The 13,293-nt window shown below is 40.2% G+C and overlaps 1 protein-coding gene across 7 annotated transcripts in view; it reads left to right on the forward strand.

Moving 5' to 3' along the window:
- The window catches only part of ZBTB38 (zinc finger and BTB domain containing 38), a 140,296-nt gene that overhangs the window by 77,746 nt on the left and 49,257 nt on the right, over positions 1–13,293 (forward strand). For 6 of the 7 annotated variants that reach the window (XR_007126701.1, XR_007126699.1, XR_007126700.1 and 3 more), the window contains one exon: positions 2,168–2,233. The gene's annotated coding sequence lies outside the window, so the exon portion shown is untranslated. Of the gene's footprint in view, positions 1–2,167; positions 2,234–2,821; positions 3,187–13,293 lie in introns of all 7 variants that reach the window. The other variant, XM_047726446.1, reaches the window with a different exon arrangement.

The following is a 13,293-nucleotide window of genomic DNA, read 5'->3' on the forward strand; positions in this document are numbered from 1 at the left end:
TGGGGAAGATGGTTCCACCATTGGTGTTAGACCAGGAGCTACTGTTTCCGTTAGAGCCACGTTTATTTCTGGAGTAGTTGTGGGGGAGAGATGTGCTCCAAAGAGAAGAGGATTCGGTGTGGTTCAGGTATGACTGACCATCTGGACAACCCAACCCAGACACTAAGTACCCGGTATAGAGGTGGGCTGGTGCTTTCCACACATCAAGCTGAAATCACTTGCGTTCTGGGAAAGGAGATAGAATGAAAGCTAGAAACAAAAGATTTGGTTGTGAAACCTAGTACCTAAGTTAAGATGTCTGAATACATTTTCTCCTTTAAAAAAATCCTGGGGAAATTGAATATTTTTGCTAACGTGGCTATTTTTAGCCAGTCCTGATAGAAGATCGAGGCGCTGGGAAGCTAGCAACCTCAGAAAATATTAATTCGTTTTGTACGTGTTAAAATTAATTAACATTAGTATATTCAGTGGTACAACAAGGCAATTAAAGACTTTTGGAGAGATAAGAAGAAAAACGTAGATATATACTAAGAATCAGGCTCATAAGCATTTTATAAAAATGTTGGCTTATATCCAAGATCTAAAGGTGGGGGTGGGTATGGTTTCTTTGTAGCTGAAGAAAGTGGAAAAGAATTTGCTCTATTTCCTTAAAAATAAAAGACTTCTTGTTTTATACAGCATGGTGGTAAATGAAATGCTTTTCTGCTTTTTACCTGCCGGCAGTTTCTGGAGGAAATTTTTCTAGCAAGCTATGCTGTTTTCCTCTCTTCAGGGACATGGTGACACTGGTTTGTAGCAAAACAGTATTTGCTTATTAGGCATTTCTTCAAAATCCTGAATAAGCGGCTCTTTCCACATTTTTTGTTCCACATGTTAAACATTTCATTGCAATTTGAGCTTCAATTGTGTGTGCGTGCGTGCGTGCGTGTGTGTGTGTGTGTGTTGATAGGAAGTATTGAAAGGGGATGCATAAGAATTCTTGAGGGTTTTTGTTTAAAAAAATTAATTCCTACAATTATGTATTGGACTCTCTACAGAAGGCAATTCCAATTTATTACACAGAGCCAAACTAGATCTCATCAATCTTAAGCAGCGGGGGTAGGGAGGTGGTATTGAAGAAGACATGAAATTTGGTGTTTGAGTAGATGAAATTTAATTTTCGGAAAACATTTCACTCATAAAACGGATGGCACCCCAGTGTCAGCCCTGACCTCCATGATGTCAATGTCATCGTGCAAGCACTGCTAAGATAAGCCTCCAAGTAAAACAAAGAAACATTGCATTTTAGCACAACACCATTTCTTCTCTCATAGTATGTACTATGCATATACATACAGCCTTCTGATATTCCTGTTAATGCCTTGTTACTTTACAATACAGCTTTTGGAGAGGGAGGGAGGAGAAAAATCATTTTGCATGTTCTATGTTCTGAGCAAGCGCGGTAAGTATGCTGCTGCAAGTCTTAACATTATTTAGGTCAGTATCCTAAGGATAGCTTTTCTATCCTTAGGTGGTCAGCTCTACATCCAAAGGAATTTAGCATCAATTTATTTTTCTGCACTGATTTTATTTGCTTCTAAGTTCAAGCAAATTCATTCACATCCTAATACAATTGCAACTGAGGAGGTATCTGCCATTCTGTACTGCAGATACATTTAGCAGGATACATTTACACGGCTTGTGGTTAGAGGTTATAGCACGGATACAGACAGCCCGATCATGCATTCTTCTACAAGCCTGCCGGCGGCATCACTTAGGATCTGAAAAATAATCTAGAAGAGCTATACCCTATATAACATTATTTTTTTACTTTCCAATAGCATAACAGTTTTTTATTTTGTTTTTGTTGTTGTTGTTGTTGTTAGCAATTCTATGAAATTAATAGTCTATAAAATGCATTCCCAACCAGATACATACTGTATTGAAAGCTTTCTTCAAGAAGAAGATATGACAGTATTCATTCCAGCTTATTTTCTTCGTTAGCAAAAGGATTGTTTGATTCTCAGAAGCAAAAGGACACATTCATTGTGCAGCAGCTCTGCTCAAGTGTATGAAATGCCTTCTACTGTCTGGTTGCAGAATTTGGAGTTTGCTAAACAGTGTTTAGTGATTGGGCTCATCTTGCATCACCAGTTGATGACATTTTTCTTTGTTCCCTCCTACCCAGTTGAACCAAGACTCTGAGGCTGATATGCAATGTCACTTACAACATTAATCAGATACTGCATTTAAGGTGAGCTGTCCCTTGCCTCCTCCTTCCCCAGTGCTCGTGTGCTGCATGCAGTGCGTATCTTGCTTCTGCAAGCCTAAGATGGCAGGCAGGATTAGCCGTGCTTTTGCTGTGTGTGCATGCTGTGTATAGAATTCATTACACGTTGCCTAGTATTTCAGATGTGAGTATGTAAATGCTCGGTATGCCATATCATCTGGTAGCGAAGACTTGTTTTTGCCTCATTACAGCCTTAGATATTTCAACATCACCTTTCAGTTCCGATTCATTTGCCTCTGGATGTTTGCTTTTCATCACGTTCAAAATAGGATTTTACCTTTTTTTTTTTTTTTAAACAAAGCAAAAAAAAAAAAAAACCCTAAAAACAAAAACAACAACAAAACTCTGCTACCAGATGGTGTCTCTCCTTTCTTCTTGCATTTGCTGTCTTTTAAATAATGTATGTTGTATTGTTAATTAATGTGAATATCAAATTAAACACTTGAAACTTACATATTTATTATGCAGGTAGGAGGCAAGGTGGAATCTATTTTTAACTCTTATGCACTCCATGGTGTGCAGACAACTTGGTTCTCAAATTTGTATTTTCAGTGCTGGTATCAGTGGTTTGATTTTCAGCAAATGTGACAGTGGCCTTTGCAGTGGTCAGCTCCGGGCTTTGAACTCTCAGAGGAGGAAGGGAAAAAAATTCAGCACACCACCTTCTTGGTTGCAGCCTCAGAGAAACCTTGGATGAGAAACTTCTTTTTTTCAATCCTGTTTTCCTGTTGATAAATTCAGTTCTCGTGATCACAGTTACATTCAAGCTGTTCTGCGTATGATTTTTTTTGTGTGTGTGACAATTGCATCTAAAACTTGTGAGCAAGAAGACGGAGAAATCAGTTGGTCTCCATCGCTTTACATAAAAATGGCTGAGTGTCTTGTCATGCTAGCACTGCATTAAGTGATACATACAGGTAGGTCGAAATTTGCATGTTTTCTAGATTTTTTTGAGCCATGCAGCAAGAATTTGAGATGGATTAAAATATGACTTTTGGAACAAACATTAAAAAGACAGCTGTAATTTTTTGGAGGGAGGGTATTAAATTGGATGGGCTTTCCTATTCAGATACTATATAAATATATAGCTTTGATAAACTCACAAAATGATTCTGCCATAAAAGTGAGATGATTCCTTTTTAAAAAATCATCTATATGATAGGTGTGGCGCCATTAGACAACAAAAGAATTTTTTTGAAAAGTGTGTTGATTCAGCTCCATTTTAGCTTGAAACTAAAAATAAATTGGTTTCTTGAGATAATTTCAAAGAGCGCAAACAAGCTTAATAAGAAACATTTAAAATATTTAAATTTTAAGAAGCGGTCTTTAAACGTGTTATATGAAAGATGAAAATAAAAACTTACATGCTTCCAAAATCAATTTTAGATAATATACAAGAATAAATATGCTATTTGTGTATCTATTATTCAGAGAGATGAGGAGTTACAAATTTTGAAGGGGGGAGTATTAAATGTAGATGGCCCTGTTAGAAGATAAAGAGCTTCACTGAATGAGAAAGAGTCCCTAGAATGGTTCATTGCAGACCATACAGCTGTGGCTCTGTAAGTACCAAATTCTGGCACTTTTCAAAATAATTTTATGGGCTCTTTCCTTTGAGCTTAACTTCCGAAATATATTTTAGTTTCAAATTAACACTGGGCCAGAACCTGTTTCCTTGGTAACCAAATCTTGTTTAAAAATGCAATATAACAGATATGCAAAAGATTGTCTTAAAAAAAGAAACAAATGATTAATGACAATTGTCCAGTTCTTTTTCCCTCTTATAGAGAGTCTGGACTGGTTTTAGATATTTTTAAAGGCGGTCTTCAAGCCTTAAAAATTAAGCCATATTTCTACACTTTATAGAGAAAGCTTGCACAGGGTGAGCTTTTTGCTTCCTCCTTTGTGCTCAGTACTTTCAAAATTAAGGTTTTCTTTGTAACGTGTTCCAGAATGCTGGTCAAGGTTTGTGTACAGACGTGTAGTTTCATTATCACTGGTTCACCAGCGCCGGTGAAACAAAAGGCATCTCAGAAATTCTCAGAATCAGAAAATGCTTGTGCTCTTGTTTTCCCTGATCTCCCCATGAGTAACCTCAGAGCTCTCGGTAGAGAAGGACCCAAGCCCAAGCCCACCCCCCCAATGAGAAGTACACATGGAGCCTTTGTGGGAACGTCTTTGTAGATATGTTCGGAGGAAGATACTGGCAAACCTGAAACCTCTATGAGGTTTGTTCCGATGTGAAGAACATCGAGACTCAGGACCATCTGTGTAAATAGCTGCTTTAGTCTAGCAGTTGGTCTAATATTCCAAAGCACCATGTGCAAAGTCAAACCTCTTCAGGGCTAAAGGTTTGCTGCTGCTGTTGTTGTGTTGTTTGGAGGCCAACGTGAATATTTTGTTTGGAGTCTTTCTCTGGCTCAATGATATTAGAACGTGATTCATCTCATAGTGATTTCGTTCTTTGGGCTTGCCACGAAATATCCCTCCTGCAATACCTTTTTTTTTTTTTTTTTTTTTTTTTTTTTTTTTTTTTTTTTTGGGCTGTTCGGGGGCCATTTTCCTTCTTGTTTGTGACTAAAAATGACTAAGAACATTCTGAGTGTAGCATCAATCAGAAGATCTTAAACCAAAGGGAAATGTCGGAAACCTGATTCAGTCTTGCCTGTTTATTTCAGTATCAGTAACATTAACAGTTGCAGGGGATCAAGCTAATTGTCATTCACTCTTGAGCAAATAATGAGCCAGGCATTTGTGATTAAAACACTATTGCTATTCAGAAAGATTACAACTACAACGTCTTCTGTTTTGATAGGCTGGTACAAATCAATCATTTTGAACCTATTTGAATCTTAATCACGAGATTAGATGGATGCAATGGGACTGTTTTACCACAAAAATGATTACCACAAAAATGAATGCCCAGTAGATTCAACAGTGTATTTCTTCTTTATAAAATGTTGATCCTTTTTATTGTTAACTCAAGCATGGTTGCGTCATCTCGTAGATTTTCATACTTGATGATTTTTTTGTGGCATTATTCATTTATGGTACTCTTGTCTGCCTAAAAGAATTTTACACACAATTCAAGGAGGTTGAAAGCCAAATTAGACTGTTGGGAAGTGTACTGTACCACTGTCATTCTAATAAATAGACCAGTGAATGCAAGAATAATTATTATTTATTACTTTGTTGTGTTTCGCCTTAATGCTTTGCCTTCATATTTCACAGAAATATTTACAAGGCACAAAGCTTTTCCAAACGTACCCATTTACAGTTATTATTGGATTTCCTAGTCTAGCCAAAAACACTTCCTGATGATCACAGAGATGGCACCTACCCCTTCTCATTGTTTAAAAGGCTGTGCTTAACCCATTTACACTTTTTGGCTAAGGTGGTTATACTGGGCAGGCCAGAGCAGGTGTGATAGAAAGAATGTGCAAACAACTGATTTGTTCTCCCCAAAACAAAATGAGCAGATCTGTGGTTTTCTACTTGAATGATTTATAGTCTGCAGTTCTTACCTCTTTTTCTTTGGAGAATAGGAAATTTTTTCTGAACCTTAACTCAGTGAGAATACCGATATTGCATTTCTTGCCACTACAGTTAGATTGATCTACTTCATTCATTTCCGTGGGTCCCCCTAGAGAGGCTGGTAGCCAGACCCTGTTTTAGAGCTGGCTGGCAGGGAAAGAAGGATCAATAAAAAGATCTAGCACCTTTATCTTTAATACCAAATCCTGCTAAGCTTCTGAGTTCCTGGAACCACGTGGTTGATTCTAACAACTCCCTTCCGGGGGGAAATGCTGTTCTTAACAGCTTCGTTGGTAATTAAACATTCGACGCATCTATTGAGCACCTTCTATATGCCAGGGACATTCCAAAGGCTGGAAATAGAGTAACGAGCAGTAGAGATCAGGGCCTGCTTCTCAGAGACCTGCCTCTAGTGTAGTGGAGTGGTGGGGCTGGGGGAGCTCAAAAAATATTTATGTAAACGATTAAAGAAGACAAGTGCAAAGAAGAAAATTAAAATAAAATGTTAAAAGGCAAGGACGATATGTTGGGAGGAGGAAAACCACCGTAGAATGACTGGCCTTCCCGAGGAGCTGGCATTTAAAAGCAGAGACATGCCTGGTAAGATGCAGCCAGCCAGGTGGGGTTCTGCGGGGATCATCAGAAGGCAGAGGAGTGCGCATGCTCAGACTGCAAACTCCTCTCTGCGTAACCGCCATTGTCACGGGGCCGGGTCTGATGGCTTCGCAGGTAAAGCCTTTCCTAGGTCAGCTTCCCCTGCAGTGAGAAGGGTGGGCCTGCCCGGTGGCTGGTTTCGGTCAAATTCCCAGGACGCAGTGCCGAGGATGTCACTGCCTTTGACCCAGTCCCACCCTGAAGCCACCTAAGAAGGTGCAGTGGTGCGGACAAAATGCTGACATAGGTGTAGCACTAACCCCAGAAATCTACAGGAGAAAGGATTCTCAGAGATTTGTTTTTCCTAAGAACTCCAGAAAGTAAACGCATGGCCACACATTGAGATAACCATTTTCTTTTTTTCGAAAAGCAAATCATGGAAGGGTCTGTCCCATCTTGCCAGTAAATTTTCTCTGTCCTCTCACACCTAAAACTCTTCAGCTCTACAGATTTCTTTGCCTGACAGCAGCTTTCTAAAGACCTTACTACCTGGAGTGGTATTTCTCTATTTGAGCAAATAATACCAAAGAAATTCTTTTTAAGAACCAGATCTCTTTTATGCGTTTTAGGTTAGTCTGCTGACAAAGCTCTGAGTACAAAAGGATAGGTTTGCTACATAAGTTAGAGACTGTAAGACCCTTGGGGCGCCCGGGTGGTGATGTTGGCTAAGTGTCCAACTCTAGTTGTGATCTCAGGGTCCTGAGACTGGCCCCTGAGTTGGGCCCCTCAGTGCATAGTCTGCTTAAGACCCTCTGTCCCTCTACCTTTGCCTCTTTCACTCACTCACTCTCTCTCAAATAAATAAATCTTTAAAAAAGAAAGAAAGGAAGGAAGAAACTATAAGATCCTATGAGGCTTTCAGAATGTGTCAGAAGCATCTTCTAAAACCAATTCATAATTTAGGGTCACCTGGGTGGCTCAGTCTGTTGAGCATTGCTGTTGGCTCTGCTTGTGATCCTGGAATCCTGCCCCTCCCACTCCTTCTGCCCCTCCCCCCACTTGTGCGCACTCTCTCAAATAAATAAATATTAAATAAATAAAATTCGTAATTTAGTGGGTTTTGCTTATCACAAGTTAGAGGTTGCCTGGCTGACCCCTCACACTTTAGTTTTGACTAACTTATGAACCGTTCCTCCGCATGAAGCACGTTCAAGCCCTTTACAGCAGTCTTGCCCACCAGTGGAAGAATGGGCTTCAATAATTCAGCTCACTTCTTTGGGCCTCGCTTGTGGAGCAGCTACTATGTGACAGATGCCACTCCAGCCCAGGCGAAATGGAATATGACATGAAACACCCTTCAAAACTTCAGTCAGGTTCCTACACTAGGCTAGAGCATCGTATGGACAGGCACAATTGTGTGTCCTCTCTGTTCCAGACAGAAACGAATGGCATGCTGTTCTCTTAGGGGCCTTTTATACTGTTGCCTTGGAGGCCAGCCTTCAGTGTGGGGGCATTTCAGCTGATGGCAAGGGTGGTTCTTTCTGGGACTCCATGTCTTATCCTCATCACCTTCCCAAGATGTCTTGGCTCCTAATAAGCCACCGTATGTCTGGCTGCCCTACTCCAAGCTGGTCTGCCTGCATTTGCCAGGTGACTTCAGTAACGGCTGCCACCCTTTTGCATTCATGAGCAGATGTTAAGTTGAGAAGCCCTTGAATATAAAAATTTGAATTTTTGATGCAGGCAAGATGCTTCTGCCTTTTTACCTTCCTTGGCTGGCAGGGGGGGAGGGGGGCTTCCTGTGGGCTGTCCTGCAGAAGGCTTGGTGAGCAGCAGGTATATTAAAGACCAGTTGCCAAAGCTCATGTCTCTCTTAGGTGATCCCATTGTGGCTCTGCTGTGGCCTCAAAGTCTCACTGACCAGAAAATTGTTCTTTTCGTCTGGTAACTCATTTGGCATCTTGTCCCGTAATTCTTCCCTTGCTTCTGCAGCTATTCCTGCTCAGGGTTCAAGACTAGCACTTGGGTCTGCACTCACTACATTTGGCCTGCAGAGGGAGCTTGTCTTCCGGTTCTGTTTTTTTTTTGTTTTTTTTTTTTTTTTTTAAAGCCAGTGTAAATATTATTTCTGTGTTCGCGAAAAGCTGTGAGAGTTTTCATGATTTTCTTTACATAATACAGTAAACCTCTTCCTTCCCCTGTGGTCATTGCCGTCAAATGGACATTTTGAAATTCCTTTTTCATTTTTCCTGCTAAAATCTTCTACCCGGTCTGAGGCCTTGCTCTAATTAAGGCCTAACAGTCCTGCCCATCTTCCCCAGCGACAAGCATGACGTGTGGAGTGCCTGCCCCGAGGGCCTTACAAGCCAGTGAGACAGAAAACAAAAGCCACCAGCTGAGAATGTGGTTAAATCCCAGAAGGGCAGTGCCCTTGTAATTCTCCCCAACCCTTTTCTCGAGCTGTGGAAGGGAAGAGGGGAACTTTAGTAGGGAAAGAGAGAAGCTACATCACTGGAGGATTTTCTAGAAACTGCTGGCTATATGCGGAATAGAAGGGGGTGGTCATCTAGGAGGCGAAATGGGGAGACAGAGGTGACAGCAGACTGAGAGGGCTGCAGGAGGGTACAGGGAGGGGGCAGAAAGTAAGAGGAACAAAGGGAGCAGTCAGGAGGCCGCTGGTGAACAAAAGGAGATGCTGCTGTGCATACCCTGAAGGGAGGAGGGTCCAGGGTACAAGTGAGAAAGGGTGGGGAGGAGGTGCAACTAGAAAAATTAGTCTTGGAAAATTCCCTAAAATGCAGGCAGCAGGCTTGCTGCATAGGGACTGCTGCCATGATGTTCTGTCTGGCTTCAGTAGTGTTGTTGGTCTTGCTGCTTAATTGTCCCCTGTTGGGTGTTACAAAGAGCCTACAAACTGATGTACTTGAGGGTAATTTATCCCAGAATCTTATGAAGTCCCCAGCCCAAGGCTCCTATTCTATATCTGAAGATGCCAGAGAGACCTCACCACCCCCCAACATCACTCTGCTAGATCTGGATTAAACTTTGAATTAAACAAGCAGACTTTTTACATGTGCTGCAGTCTTCTACAAAGTAAAGACTAGAAATAGACCCAAAATACCCGATTTGAAGCTGCAGATTTTAGGAACTCTCTCCCAACGTCGTGTTGTCCACAGCAGGCTCTGCTTTCTCGAGTTCCCAAGGCCTGTTCCTTGTTCTTCACCAGCCTATCCAGACCTTCTCTGAGTGCCAAAGGTTATTCTCATTGAATTCCTTGATTGGGCGCCTGGGGTCTGCCTTCAGCTGGGATTCTGATCCCAGTGTCCTGGGATCAAGCCCGAATCCTGGCTCCCTGCTCAGCGGGGAGTCTGTTTCTTCCTCCTCCTCCCTCCCCGCCCACCTCACCCCCCTCTTTCTCTCTCTCAAATAAATAAATAAAATCTTTTAAAAAAAGAAAAAAAGAATTCCTTGATCTTCAGGGGGACCACACAGGCTGGCATGCCAGTCCTTAGTGTTATCCTTACCCTGTACTGCTTGCGGAGCTCTCTCAGAAATGTAAATCACAGACTTCAGTTGCCATGTGGACATTAGACACACTTTATTTTGTCATTGCGGGAACTGTGGCCCAAAGAAGTTGTGACTTCTCCAGGTCACGTGGAGCCTTAAGAGCCATCCTTGACTCCTAGTCCAGTGCAGTTTCTATAATAAGCTGCTTTGACGTCACAGGGGATGCCCAGTCCTCAACCAGGAGTTTGCACACTTTCTTTGTAAAGAGTCAGAACATATTTTAGGTTTTGTGGATTGAGGCACAACTGGGGATACTATATAGATATTTATATAGCAACTGAGAAAACAAATTTCCATAAGCTTTTTATTGACAAAATTTAAATTTTAATAATATGTAATATTCAGTATAATAATAATATAATTGTACTATCATAGATACAGAAATGAATGATGGTGATGTGTCCTAATACAGCCTAACTTGTGGACACTGAAAGTTGAGTTTCATATAATCATCGTGAAATACTACTTTCACGTAGTATTCAAATACTCCTTTGAACTTTTTTCCCAATCATTTAAAATTGTAAGAACCATTCTCAGCTTGCAGGCTACACAAAAACAGGCGGTGGGTCAAATTTGATCCACAGGCCATAGTCTGTGGACCCATTTTTGAAGCCAAAATCAGCAAACCGGGGCCTGCTGTTCAGTCCAGCCTACATGTATGTTTTATTTGTTAGCAATGATTTTAATTGAATCTGTTGCAAAGGTTTTTTTCTAATTTCCAAGTGCTTCTAATTGAAAACTCTTCTCATTATACTTATAATTCTCATTGTAAAAGTAATATATACCTACTGTGAAATAATTTGGAATGTTACTATTTGGGCATGTATTCTTTCAATCTTTTATCTAGGCATGGTGATTTTTTTAAATACTTGATATAATTTTTTAAAAAATATTTTAAAGAGAGAGAGCACAAGCAGGGTGGGTGGTAGGCATAGGGAGAAGGAGAAGCAGGCTCCCCACTGAGCAGGGAGCCCAATGCAGGGCTGGATCCCAGGACCCCAGGATCATGAGCTGAGTGGAAGGCACTGAGTCACCCAGGTGCCCCTTGAGATAATATTTTGTAGACAATTTTGTATCTTTCTCTTATTCCCTTAATAGCATATCATTTTAAAGCCTTTAATTAGATAATCTTTTAAAAATTTTATTAGGAAAAAAATAAAAATAAAACTCTATTATGAAAATCTTGAACCTATACAAAATATGGAAAGGCTAGTTTAATGAACCCCCATGTAGCCATCACCCAACTTCTCTAATTCTCAATGGCTGGCCAACCTAGTTTTATGCAAATCCTCTCCTGTATTATTTTGAAGTAAAGCCCAGATATCATTTTATCTCTGAGTTTTTTAATGTGATTCTCTGAAAGACAAGAATACGAAGAGAAAGCCATTTTCCTTAACAAATAAATGCTGAAGTAATTAGGGGTAAAAGAGAATGATGCCTGCAACTTAAAAATAGTTCAGGAAAAAATAGGTAGGTAGGTAAATATGAGTAGAATGTATGTAGGCGTTTTTTTGTACTATTCTTGAAATTCATCTATAAGTTTGAAATATTTCTAAATAAAACATTTTAAAAATGTGAGTTACTAAAAAAATACATTTTTAAAAATGTGATTTTTCTAAGAAAAGTAACCACAGCATCATTATCATTGCCAACAAATAATTCTTTAATAACATCAAATATCATAGTCAGCATTTTCTAATTTGGCCTAATTTGTCCAATTATGTCATTTAAATAAAAACCAATTTTTACTTGTTCAAAGCACAATTCCAAATAAGGTCCTTACAGTACAATTGATATTCCCTTAAATGTCATTTTTTTTTTAAAGATTTTACTTATTTATTTGACAGATAGAGATCACAAGTAGGCAGAGAGGCAGGCAGAGAGAGAGGAGGAAGCAGGCTCCCTGCTGAGCAGAGAGCCCGATGTGGGGCTCGATCCCAGAACCCTGGGATCATGACCTGAGCTGAAGGCAGAGGCTTTAACCCACTGAGCCACTGAGCCACCCAGGCACCCCTTTAAATGTCATTTAATTTATTGGTTTCCTTCCCTATTTCTTTCATCCTTACTATTGCTATAAAAAATTTGTTTGAAGAAACTGTTTGACCTGTAGGGTTTCCTACAGTCTGAAATCTGATTGATTACACTACTGGTGCTGTTTTACATATTCTTCTGTCACAGAGATTTCCTATAAATTGGTAGTTACAGTTAGAGACTTGATCAGATTCTGATGCCTTTGTTTTTTTTGTTTGTGTACATAGTCAACATTTCATAGACTTTACATAAAAATCCTAATTTTGGCTTCATTGGAAAATTCTGCAGATCTGGCCTCCCCCCACCTAGGCCCCATTGGCAAGGGTTGATCTGGGCCTGGGTAAGTGACCACACCTGTTCCCACTTAGGTGGGATGCGCATTATCCTGCAGACCCTAGTTCACACTGCTTCCTGCCTGGCTCCTAGGAACCTTAGAGCCCCTGTTCTAAACACTGCCTTTTGGGGGGCTTTGGTAAGACTTCTCAACGCACCATCACAAAAGGCCTTTCAGGAATGTGGTGGAGAGTAGAGAGGATTCAGACACAGACTTTCTTAAAACGCTCAAGGGAAAGAGATAAACAGCCACATAAAGGGAGGCCAAGTGATAGAAATTTGGTGAATGCCCAGGACAAGGGAGAGAAGTAAAACAACAAATTAACAGAGTGCTGCATACATGGGAGACAGAATGAGTTATAGATTCCTAACCCATGGTGGGAAACTAAGGAAGGAAGTGGGTTTTAAAAAGAGACAGGCTTTAGTCTTTTTATACATTATGATAATATTGAAACCTTAAAGGAGGGGGCAGCAAATGTTACATTAACCAACAGTCCTAAATCAGAAAGTGCAAGCATGTATTTGTAGCCTAGCAGAAATCAAGTGGGAATTAAAGGAAATGGGGTAAAAAAGGAGAACCTCCTGGGAAAGGACCAGGAGCCCCATTCTGGACATATGGAACAACTGGTAGATATATCAGAGGAAAGGATCTCGAAAGTCGTAGGATTTTTTTTCTGATTTGCAAATATATTGAACTGAAAGGTATACAAATATAGAAAAATAAATCCCACTTAGTTGTTTTGGAAAGAATAAACCTTTACAGAAAAGCATAAAATTATGATAAGTTGGAATGTTCCTGGAAATTTCCAGATAGTTCCCCACACTCAGAAGAATGATTAAGAGAGAGAATCTAAGACTGGTTATGAGGAAGGGTGGAAAATTTTGAAGGACAGGCTGATTATGTAAGTTTTCGGCTGGGGTGTTTCAAACTGTTGCCATGATATTTTAGTTATTAATAACAATTT

The sequence above is a fragment of the Lutra lutra genome, chromosome 1 (assembly GCF_902655055.1).
Source record: "Lutra lutra chromosome 1, mLutLut1.2, whole genome shotgun sequence".
NCBI lineage: Eukaryota > Metazoa > Chordata > Mammalia > Carnivora > Mustelidae > Lutra > Lutra lutra.